This window comes from Pogoniulus pusillus, chromosome 8 (genome assembly GCF_015220805.1).
Source record: "Pogoniulus pusillus isolate bPogPus1 chromosome 8, bPogPus1.pri, whole genome shotgun sequence".
Taxonomy (NCBI): Eukaryota; Metazoa; Chordata; class Aves; order Piciformes; family Lybiidae; genus Pogoniulus; species Pogoniulus pusillus.
The window spans coordinates 24792138-24802944 of NC_087271.1; positions in this window are offsets into that span (position 1 = coordinate 24792138).

Genomic DNA, 10807 nt, shown 5'->3' on the forward strand with positions numbered 1-10807 from the left:
TCTCCAACTACTACTCTGAGTGCCAGGACACTAGTTCTGCAATTTCTTGGAGGTTGAACTACTTTGGATATGCAAACATCTTTCTTCATGGAGTTCCCTGATATCTTCTAGAACTCCAAGAGCTGTTTCTTACTATATCCATGCTCTCTGCAGGAGGAGGTCAGAAGGATCCCATCTATTCTTGGTTAGATTTAAGCTTTGTTCTCCCCAGGTCTCCCTGTATTTCCAGTTTCTGAAGTTGAGTCATTTTACTAACTATGTTCTTTCCTGGACTAAGTTATTGTCATACAAATTCCTTCACTCTCTCAGTTTGTGAACTGAATAAAGCCGGAGAAGGAGCTCCAGGAAATGCCCATCAATAAACTAGAAGGTAGTAAAGGTAAAGACACTGGAACTGAAACACTGGTGATTACAACAGCTTCTTTCATGGAGTACTTCTTGTTTAGATTGCTGAAGTCCTGCTGAAGAAACACAAGGCTGTGAGTGTAGCCTGGCCTGGTGTGGTTTCATCTCCATGCTAAACAAGCGAACACAAAGTACTGGATACAAGGCAGAAAGGACTTTTTGAGTTTTTAATTTCTTCCTTTGCCTTTTCTTTAGTGATCTGAAAACCTAAGGAACACCTTTGCTTTGCAGGAGGGAAAACAGACAGTGGAAAACAAAGCTGAAGTGATTTTATGGAAAGCCATGACCAAGCATGGTCTAGGGTCAGATATCCTCACATGGTGTCCTTTGCTGAAACCTTTGTGATGCACAGTAATTACTCAACTGGCCAAGTTGCTTGTGAGGGTGGTTAGTTCAAATATTTCAGTTCTTAATGTGCATCTTGCCTGTTTTTCTATCTGAATGTAATGGTCCAAGAAGACAGGGTCTCAGTGGTCTGCTGAGCATGTGGCACGATGGCAGAGGGGAATTCTTGGGCTACTGCTGAACTCTGATTCTATCAGGGACTGGTATGGGACTCAATCTTGAAACCATCTTACTTGGTGTTCCTTGGCCTTGTCTGTTCCAGCATCTAAAGGGCTAGGGAGGGACCTTAACACCTCTTGCCTTTTGCATTTGTCATTAGAGGATGTGTAGTGGTTTGGGTGTTCCCTCCCATTTTGGAAATCACCCAGACTAGACTCAGCCAGCTCTGGAAATTGAATGAAGCTTCTTATTTACAGCTTAGCACAATATGCAAGCAGATATTTGCAATATACACAGTTATGTACAGAAATATACAAGGTAAAAGGTAATACAAAAACACAACAACCCTCCCAGAAACCTGAGTCCCCAGGAGGGGCTCCCAACTGCCCTTCCACCTTCTCCCACCCCTCTACCTTACCCCAGGTGTTGCCTTGCACCCCAACAAAGAATGGAGGGTTGGCCAGGGGGGTTAGGAAGCAAGTGGTTTAATCAGAGAGATGGAGGGCGAGGTTAGAGAGAAAAATGCCCAGAGCCCAGGCAGTGCCTGAATGCCAAATGCCTTATGTGTTTATGCTCTTGTTCTTACACATCTCAGCAACCCTATGAGTGAAGTAGACATCACCGTTGTTTCTCTTTCACAGCCTGTAATCTAGTTCTTCTCACCCAAAACATTCTAGCTAGCTTCAAACTAGCACAGGATGCTCAGTGATCACAGAACAGCACTTAGAGAAGCTCTAGGGCTTTGCTGAGGAGGACAGAGGAGTTGAAAAGTGAATGCCATCCTTAGCAACAGCAAGTGCTTCACCAGCAGTATGGAGATTGTGCATCTCATTTGTATCCTGACTCCTAAAGTCCACAGGAAAGAAATGAAATCTCAGTGCTGAGAACTTTGTAGATTATGGGCTGGTGCATGAGAGGTACTGGAGCAAAATGTAACTTTTCCCACACATGAATGTGTGAGGAGAGAGTTAGAGAAACAGCAGCATAAAGTCAATTAGTGGTGTTGTGCTTTGCTTCTTGTATGAGCTGAACTCTGATTCTGCACAGGATAATTTTTGCTGCTTAAGTGGTCTAGCAGAAATAGCTCCCACAGGAATCAGTGTAGTATTGGTTATAGCTGAGGTCTGTGTTCAGGAAAATTAAACCAGGGAATACAGCTAAATAGGTAGTGCTGGAAGAGGAATAAAGAATATACAGCTCTGGCAAGCTATGACTTCCTGCTGTGCTCAGAGTGAGCTGTGGGAGGAGAACATATATGAGGGTTGCCTGCAGCCTCTGAATTCCCTTTGCCTTGGGAGAGATGTAGGTAGGTACAGTTGTGTAAGACTTTGCCTGGTGCTAGATCTGCTGAACAGCTGCAAAGCACAGTCTTACAGTTTGGACAGACTTAGGATGGAAGTGTGGAGCACCTAGCAGAAACTTGGCCTCATCAGACAGAGGGGACACACCATCAGAAAATTTGGGAATATGCATGGAACATGAGAGCTACTGCTGGGCCAAGTGCATCTATCAGGTTTCAAGGGGAGTCATTGTCTGAGAGGTGCAGAAGTGTGTTGCAGGATGCTGCTGCTAGTTGGTGGTTGCTCAGTGCTCCATAGGAGAGCTCTCTGCTCTTGCAGCTCATTTTCAGTCTCTGATGTGCTGCACACTGATCTCTCCTCTTGCCATTCTTGTTTGTTGGCTATTCTTTGAGCCTGCCTGGATAGAGTATTTGTCTTGTGGAACACAGTTTCCATGTCTAGTATGGTACTAGCTTTACCGATCCTGAAGGTAGCAGATCTTGAAGGTAGCAGAAGGTAGTCTTCTGTTTAAAACCTGACCTGGCAAAGCTTGAAGTGAGTGTGGCTTGCTTGTGTCTGCCCACTCTGGGAGAGGACCTTTGGCCAAGTGCTGGTTATGCATTTAGTCCTTCTGAGACAGCTGGCAAAGGGAGTGAAATGACAGCCTTTGTTACTGAGACAGAGGTAGACAGTTGTATCCTGAGAGTTAGTATCTTCAGCTCTTTCCATGTGGATGTTGAGAATGGGTACCTGCTGGGCCCTTCCCGGCTGTCCTTGAAGTTGGGCTGGCAAGTTGTGAGTTAGCTCATGGCTTCCCTGAGCCATGTCATCTGCCTTGTTTAATTAGGAGTGTTCTCATCTGCCTTGTTTAATTAGGGGTGTTGCTGCCTCCTACCCAAGCCCTCTGTTAGGGCAGCGTTGGACACTACATGGTCTCCTGACTGCTAGTTGGACAGTAGCTGACTTGCTTTTTGTTGAGGTTAATGGAAATAATAATCAGTGCCTTGAAGAAGAGGTGCATGCTTGAATTGCCTAGGCTTTAATTCTTCCCCAGTTTCCCCAGCTGCCCTCCCTTTCTCACCATGCTTGGCTGGTGGGAATTAGTTCTGCTTGTGCTTCTAACCTCCACTAGCCCTTGCTCTCCCCCAGCCCCTACCCGAGAGCTCTGACATGCTTCCTGGAGAAAAATGAGTGATATCAGAGCTTCCTTGTTGAGTATCCTTAGATCTTTCTGTCTCTATTTAATTGTATCCTCTGTCCAAACCCATCTGCCTTCAGACAGCTGCCAGATGTCCTAACTGTCACAGGTTTAGCTGAGGATTCATGTCCCTGTTCCCAGGATTTGCTTCCCCATACAGTTTTGCAGTACAGTAAAACAGTATCCAGAGAATACTCATCACTCCTCTGGGGAAGGCAGTCATGTCTCTGTGACCCATCTGTGTCCCAGGTATGGGTTTGTTTGTTTATTATTAGGAAAACCACAACACTTCCAGTCATCTCCATTAGGTTAGTGCTGATGTCATGTGGGCTGCAGCAATATTTGGTGTCATCATATTAACAGGGAAAAGATCTTTCATTCTCTGTGTTCTCCAGAACAGTAAATAACTATCACCCAGACACAATGTTGTAATGCTTATTACACAAGGGATTTTCCTTCTGCTTTCCTTCCACAGCTCTTGAAACCTTTTTCTCATTTTGCTAAGTAATTGTAGTTCTTCACTAGGTAGGAACTCAAGAGGGTCTCTCAAATTACAGTTTGGTAACTGAAATGAGTTTAAAGATACCTTAATTCCTTGTCTATTTTTCTGCTCTTCTGCACTCTCAACCATAAGTATAACAATGTCTATCTTTATTAGTGGACACTGGAGTGTGGAGGTTAATGTAGCTCTGTTATTAGGTTTTCTTTGATAAAGGATATTGTGTCGACTTAGTGAGATATTTTCAATAATGAAACTTCATTGTGGTTCTCCTGTAATTAAATATTGATTTACTATTTCTTTCTATGAAAGCCTGAGGTCTTACTATGTGACTCTCCCACTTATTGTCAAGCTGTGATTTCATCAGATGTGTTTGTGCTGTCAATATCAGCTTAAAATGTGCCCACCTCTCTGCTTTTTCCTGCGCTGGCCTCACAGAACGTTGCCTACTGAGTTTCTGCCACTGCAGTTGTTGATGTGCTGTAAATCCGATCAGGGGGGCGAGATGGTTCTAACAAGTGCATCATTGTTTTGTTTTCTTTGTTTTTTTCCCCTAAAGTGGTGTGCTTCGCAGTGCTGCTGCAGGAAAAAATTGTGCTGGCACAAGTGAGATAACAATGTGAACGAGGGTAAATGGGGAGGCAGAGGTTCTGCTGTCAGACCTTTCATCTGCTGAGAACACAATTGAATTGCTCAGCAGAACTGCCTTCTGTTGCTACCAGACATGACTTTGTCACAAACTCTATTAAAGTGGTTCTCACCCCATCCCCACCCCCATCAGTTATTCCAGTAGGCATTGCTAAGCTTAATGGATTGTCAGTTTTGTAATTTTTCTCCAAATGGATCTAAAGTCACTGAGCTGAAAGATCAAGTGAAAAGTCTGTTCTTAAAGGAGATGCCATTCACTGTTCTTCAGGGAACTATTCCTCACTCCAGTGTTACTAACACTCTGGGATGCAGTATTCCAACCTCCTTTAGTTTTAGAGATCTCATGGTCAGGTCAGGTGGACTCTTGTCCCCTTCCAACACAAGCTGCCCTGTGTGTTGGAAGGGTTTGGCATTGTGACTGTGGCTTTGAGCAGAAATGAGCTTAGTTTTAAACCTGCATGGTTAGAAGTTGGTTGAAGCCAGTGGTGTCAAAGACAGATTAAATGTGGTGCTTGAACATTTCTACTGATGCGTTTTCCTGCCTAAGTTTGTGTATCATGGGACTTGCTTCTTGCTGCTTGGTGCCACTGCTTGTGCCTGTGCAAGAATAAGTAAATCACTATTAAATCAGAATAAGAGCAGTTTCTGCATGTGGTAAGAGATATCACAGAAGGTAGAAAATGGAGGCTTAAACTCAGTAAGTTCATCCTTGAACTTTTGACCTAATCTGTCACTTGTTTTATTACTTTTAGAGAGAAGCAAGAATTTGCTGAAAGAGGCAGAGTGGTTTTCTCCATCTTTGTGTGAGGTTACCACCTCAGAGAGTTCACCTCCACTGAGCTTTCCAGCACTGCAGAGATCAAATGCCTGAAGGTAAGTGTGCCTGGTTCCTGTACACGCACGATCTGAAGAACAACAATAATGCAGATGACAGAGCTCTGCAGAGCCTATTTATGTCTGCTGTTCAGAGCATTCCAGAGGTCATACTAATAATTTGGTTAGAGGCATCTGCTGTACCGAATTTTCCTGGTAGGGCTGACTATTAAGCACATAAAGGCAGGAAGGCAGCACAGTTTGGAAAAGTGGCCTAGCACTTGGGCCCCAGTTAAAGCTTTGCTCTAAGAGCACTATTGCCATGCCAGGACAGAAGTAATATGTCTGCCTGTTTGTTCTTTCATTCTCACTCCCCTTCTTGTGTCAGGGCAGTGCAAATTGCATGTGAGGGCCAACTGTTATGCCTATCACTTCCTCTGACAGCACCAAGACACCACTTTTTAATGTGGCTCAGATTTTGTTTTGGTGCTGACACTCAGCCAGTGAAATTAGGAATGTGAAAATTGCTCACTTCAAGAACATTCATCTCTCAGCCTCTTTATCCTTTTGGATTTATGCTTTGCTTTTAGGATATAAACCCCCTTTGTGTTTGCATTAACACTTAGCACTAAAGGAAATCAGGAACAAAGGGCTAATGTTCCTTTAAAAGGAAAAAAAATCATGCCCTACTTTAGTAATATGCTTAAGATTCTTGTGAATGGAGGCTGTAAGGCACATTAAACTGCCCTGTGTTCTGTTTTTCCAATTTACTAATCTGCTGATTCAGACTTCACTACCAAACCTGCTGCAATTAACTGCTTTGTAGGTGCAGTCGTAACATGTCAGGCTGCAGTTAGGACAATGCCTAAGGAATCTTCATGTCCCATCAAAGGGTTAAGGATTTTCTCTTTATCATTTATTCTGAGGTACACACCGGGTAAGGACTCCTGTACAGTACTTTACTGATACAATGCTTGAGCAGTAGTCCACATTAAATAAGAAGCAACCAGCTGCCTGTTGCTTAGTATTAGCAGTGAGTGTTTATATTTGTAGTAGCATCAGAAACCCTGGCCAGTATTACAGTAGGGGCACCCAGAAGCTGTGTTGGCAGCTTGCTAGGACATTTAGAACCATGGTTCACTTACATAGGCACCTATTTTAACTTGAGCTTGCACATCTTGTGAAGATGCCTGTTGGTCTTTCACTGTTTCAGTAGAAGATGAATGAGGATTTTATTTCATTTGACATGGACTGCAGTCCACTCTGAACCAGCAGTGCTTGGGGTGCTGGACATAGGCTGCCATGTGTTCATAGAGCTGACATATGGCATAAGGAGTCTGGGGAAGTCCTTATCCTGTTGGTAGAGGTTGTAAAGATATCTCCATGCTGTGTTTTGAGCTGGAGGAGAGCATGACAGGAGAAGAGGTTAGAAATAGCTGGAGTGGATAGACTCAGCAGTGGTCTGAAAGCCTCTCTGCACTAAAGCTGTATGACCTTTAATATTAATAAAAAGGTGCAATCTTTACTGCAGGGAATAAGTAAACAATAGAAAGGATATTGGCTTCCCTAGGTGGGCAAATTCCTCTCCTTGTTTGTTACCTGGCTCTACCTGAACTGAGAGCTCTGGGGTTTGAAGCTGACCCAAGGGAGGCAACTCAATGAAGGAAAACTGCCATTTTGATAAGTAATTCACAGCCTTGTCCAGTCCCACACTGTACTTGAGACCTCAGCTCCTGACTGTCAACTCATGCTCTCTTATTTAGACCTACATCTTATAACTTTACAACATGGTGATATGTATTCTGTCATCACCCCAGGTGACAGCAATGAAGGGTCTGGTTTGTGTTGCATTCATCAGCTTTTGCTGTTGCCAGTTGACTTGTAGGGGGAATGATGCTGTGGTGTTTGTCTGCAATGAGGAGTTTCCTCCAAGGTCAGAAAATTTCTAACTGCAGCCCTTTGCTTCAGGCCTTTCTAGTGGGATGTGGTGTTCTGAGCTCTCACTTGGTGGACCAGAACGAATGGAGATAATTTAGTGTGTTGTCTTTAATAATGGCTTCAAATGTTCTGGGCTTTCCCCCCAAATACAGTGCAAGTTTTGGACTATGTTGGATATTGTTTAAACTGTTGGTTAGCTAGAATTCTGGGATATAGAGCTGCTGAGATCGTGCCTTTGAGGGAGATTACAGACAGCAATAACAGAACAGATGTAGACTGAGCATGGATTTACTCTGTCTGATAAAACACAGTATGGAGCAGCTGACTTGACAGGTGTTAGTAAATTGCTTCCTCTTCTGTGGCTCAAAACAAGCTAAGAAGTCTTATTTCTTGAACAAAAACTCTGATGACCACCATAAAGGGAAGGTTGCTGGTTGTATTTTATGAGAACAAAGCACTATAGTTGATAAAAATGGGCTTGTGACATTTCCTTATGTGGTCTGATTTTTTTGTGTTCCATTTTCCTCTGGGATAATTTTAGAATGCTAGCTCGTGAAGGAGAAGGGAAGAGATGAATTAATGACACTGGGTTCAGGAGGACTTAAGCCTATGGAGAAAGAACACAACTGCCTATTTGATGGTGGAAGCTTTGTAGTCTAGCAGGTGGGATAGTGCAGGAAACGGATCTCTGGCATTACCTTTACTTCCTACCTCTCAGTCAATACAAAGGATCTTGGGACGTGGCACAGAATCAGAGAGACTGTAAAGGGATGCCAGCAGAGTTTGGTTAGGACTGTTCTGAAAAGCAGGCAGAGACCAGTGGTGCTGAGATTAGCAATAAGACTTATCGAGTGAAGGCTTGAGCACAGATCAAGACAGGACACAGTGGCAGAGGCTGCTCCCGTGACCTTCATTTCATTCAGTTGCATGTACTGTGGCTTTGGATTTGAAAGTCAGACTGAGATCAGTTAGCTTTCCCTCTCTAGTGAACAGCTGCTTCCTAGAGTTCAACTCTGCTTCTTAGAGTGGGCTTCAGTATGTGAACAGCCATTGGCAGAAGACAGTCAGGATATAAAAGCCTGCTTGGATAGCTTGGATCTATCTGAAGGTGAGCTGGAAAGTAACTCAATGCATCCAAGAAAGACACTGAGCAAGATGCAAGTACCAACTCTATGTCACTCAGTGTAGACCACTAGGTTAGACTTTGTAAAACAAGGGGAGATGTTTTCCCAGTGCTTCTCTCAGCCCTTTGGAAATGGGTTCTCCTTCTGCTAGCCAGACACAAACAGCATTGCCTTCTACTGACAAATATTGAGATCCTTTATGAAAGGGAGGTGAGAAGTGTCATCCTGCTCTCGAGCTTTTTGATAGGGAAATTGAAGCAATGATCATGTTAGTGGCTTGATCTGCCTGTGTGATCAGAATTAGCGCAAAGAAAAACTTCACTAGGCTTGCAGTTGTCCATGGTAAAGCCCTTCTCAGTCACAATTAAATGAGTGGCTGAATCTGGCTGAAAGGCATGTTCCAGGATGCACTAGCCTTGTCTTGTTCCAAGCAGAACCTTTAACATTGAAAGCTTCTGGAATTCAGATACAACAGTAAATTTTAGGGAAAATACTAAACAGGGCTGACTGCACATCCCTCTTCCTCCTGCTCCCAAGAAAGGCCAGTGTGAAAGAAACACTCTAATGCTTATGAGAGTCATCCTGTGGCAACTGATGTGTCTGATTTCAGAGTAAAAGTACTTCTGAAGGAGAGAGGATTAAAACAGGGAAGGGGAGAATTTACCCTGCAGGAGATTGTCAACAGATGTTCCATTATAGTTCAAAGAGCGCTATCAAAAGGCTTCTGCTGCAGGGATATATTAATTCTGGGCAGTTCATCACAGGGAGACTTGTTTTATGACTGGAAGGATGCCTTTGGAAATCTACTTAGCTCTTTATTTGAACCATGAGTGCAGGATTTGCTCTACCTGTAAACAGAGAGGGAGTTGAAGAAGAACACACACACTTATTTTCTTGCAGCTATGACAATTGTCCATCAGATCAAGATCAAACTGGATTTGTGGCTCAGGAGGTTATTTGGCTGATGAGACATTCAAAAGAAAGAAGTATTACAGAGGAACTGAGGCTAACCATTGTTAAAATGCTGGGGCATGTGAAGCAGACCTGGGCTGAGCATGTCTTTCAGATGTATTTATTAGACAGAAGTGGGAGCAAGCACAAGGAAGGCTGTGCAGGCTCTGAAGAACTGATCTCTTTGTTTTTAAAACGCACAAGTCCATCACATTTGATGCCATGTATCACCCCATCTCTGCTTCCTTCATGTAATAGGTAATGATTTCTTATAAAAGCTTACTAATGATACAGAATCAGCTATAGTAGGGAATCTACTCTGCAAACTGTTTATCACCAGCTACAGTTAGAAGATCCTCTTCTGGGCAGGTCTAAGTGTTCTAACTTCTGAGGCTGTTTTGAAGCTGTGCTTTGGGTGAAGGTTGACTTTTCTCAGATCTGTAAGGAAACATGTCCCCTCTAGCATTAGAGTGGGGAAGATGGGATGAATGTGTTTGGGTGGGAAAGTTAAAAGATCTTCATTATGTTACAAGGTTCTGGAGGATTAAACAAAATAAACCACAAACCATTTTGGGGATCTGATGGAGACTTTTATATTAGCATTGAAGGTATTCCAGCTTTGCTGATCACTTGGCTGTGTATCAGTAGGACCACAGATTAGGCTGTTTTATGGACAGGAAGTGCATTACTTCTTTTTCCTTTGAGGGGGTTGGAAGAGAGGATTGGCAAGAAGATCCCTGTCGCATTTTGGCTATGCACTGAAGCAGAGGTAGCAAATAGATAGGAGTGTCCTTGGCAGAGGTGCAGAGGTTACTCAGAAACTCTCCCCCTTCCTGAATTGAAAGTAGTCACAGAAAACTGAGTATAAATAATGTGGAATCACACAGCCTCCTGCTTCCTTCCTAGGTGTCTGGGAAGTGACAACAGGCATTTTCTCTTCTCTCCTGGGTGTGAGATGACCACTGGTTGCAAGTTTCCCAGGTTATGCATCATTTTATAGCCTTCATTACCAGGAGTTTACTGCTCTGCCTCCCTGGCTTGTTTCTGCACACAGCTACCTGGTTCAGTGCAATGCATTTTTCATTCTGCTTTAAGTGGTAGCAAGCACAGGGGATTATTATCTATGAGAGAGCCTCATGGAGTTCTTGATCTCACACAAGATCCACATAATGTTTTTAACACTATAATGGTCCCCAAGGCAGTTACTCTGTCTCTGGACACAGTCTGTAGCCTTATTTACAGACTCGTAGTGTGACATGATGGTGAAAATAGTGTCCAAAGCTAAACTACAGGCACTGAGCCATGAAGGACAACTGAGTGGGCAGAGAACTGACACACAGTACAAGTAGCCCTGCCCTTGGCACATCAGGTCATTTTTCAGCTACTTAAATCCCCTTCTCTTCAAAACACAAGTCTGAAGATTGGAGGAGGGTAGGGTAGAGAAGAC